This window comes from Parus major, unplaced genomic scaffold (genome assembly GCF_001522545.3).
Source record: "Parus major isolate Abel unplaced genomic scaffold, Parus_major1.1 Scaffold561, whole genome shotgun sequence".
In the NCBI taxonomy this organism is placed as follows: Eukaryota; Metazoa; Chordata; class Aves; order Passeriformes; family Paridae; genus Parus; species Parus major.
Window position 1 is genome coordinate 3,698 of NW_015379449.1, and position 1,506 is coordinate 5,203.

A 1,506-nucleotide genomic window follows, 5' to 3' on the forward strand; every position below is an offset into this window, starting at 1 on the left:
GGGAAAATTTGGGAAAAGCTGGGAGAATTCCATGTAAAATTCCTGAAATCCGCAGTAATTCCCATTATTTCCTCTCCATTACCCCTGGAATTCTTCCAAGCTGGTTTCCGACATCCCGAATTTTCATCAAAATCTGGGCCACGGCCAAGAAATCTCCATAAAAAGCCGGGAAAAAAAGCGGGAAAACCCTCGGGATTCCTTCCAAATCCAAATTATTCCTGAAATTCCAACCAGGGAGGGAAAATCCTCCCAAATCCTCCCCGAATTCCAGGGAAATTCAAGTTAAAAATCCCTAAAAAAAGGGAATTTGGGTGTTTTGTTATTCCAGGTTTTCCCATGGATTGGGTGGAGAAAAAAAAATTGAATAAAATTTGAATATATTTAAATAAAATGGAATCAAATTTTGAATTTTAATTGAAAGAATAAATCCAAATATTAATCATTAATAACGGGGATAATGAAGGATTTTCAATTCGAAAGAATGGAATGAAAAAAGTTCATTAAAATGAAATTAATTAAAATTAATTAAAAATTGATGGCGGTTCAAAGTTGGGAGGAATTACAAAGAAATGAAAAATAAGAGTAGAAATGGTCATAAAAAGAAAATAAAATTAATTATTAATTAATAAAATTAATAAAATTAATTAATAAAAAGAATGAAATGAAAATAGTAAGAATGGGAATTAAGTAATAAAATTAAGAAATGGGAATAAAAATAAATTAAAAGAAGTAAGATTAAAATAAAATAAAATCAATAAAAACCAAATATTAAGAAGTAAAGAAATAAAAATAAAAAATTGAAAATAAAATAATTTTAAATAGAAAATGATTGATCAAAATAAAAAGGAATTTAAATCAATTAATTAATTAACATATTTATTAAATAAATATATTTATTATCTTAATTTAAATAAGAATAAAATACAAATTAATTCCATTTTTAAATTATTTTTATTAATATTAATTTATGGATTAATTTATCATTAATAACATTCTTTTAAAAATACCTTTATAAGGAATTTTTAAAAAATGGATTAAAAGTGACAATAAAAGAAAATTAATTCAAATTACAATTAATGAGAATTAAAATAAAGGTATAAAAAGGATTTTGAACTCAAATAACCTCGAAATAACCAAAATTAACCCAATAATTAAATAAATCCCGTTAACTGGACTCAATTAATTAATTAATACACACTCATTAATCCCATTCATCCCTCAGGAATTAAAAAAACCCCAAAACTCCGGGAAATCCCCGGGAATTTCCCTTTTTTATCCCAAAAAATCCCCCGGATTCAATCGCTGGGAATTTTCCCTGTCCCAAAAAATCCTCCGGGCTGAGGAAAAGGAGCTTTGTCCCACTTTTCCCAGAGAATTCCAAGGAAAAAAGTTGGGAATTGGGCAGGGCCAGGCCCAAAATTCCAGGGATTTGAGGGGAAAAGTGGGAATTGGAGTAGGTCAAGCTCAGAATTCCAAGATTTCTGAGGGAAAAGGGCCCAAAATTCC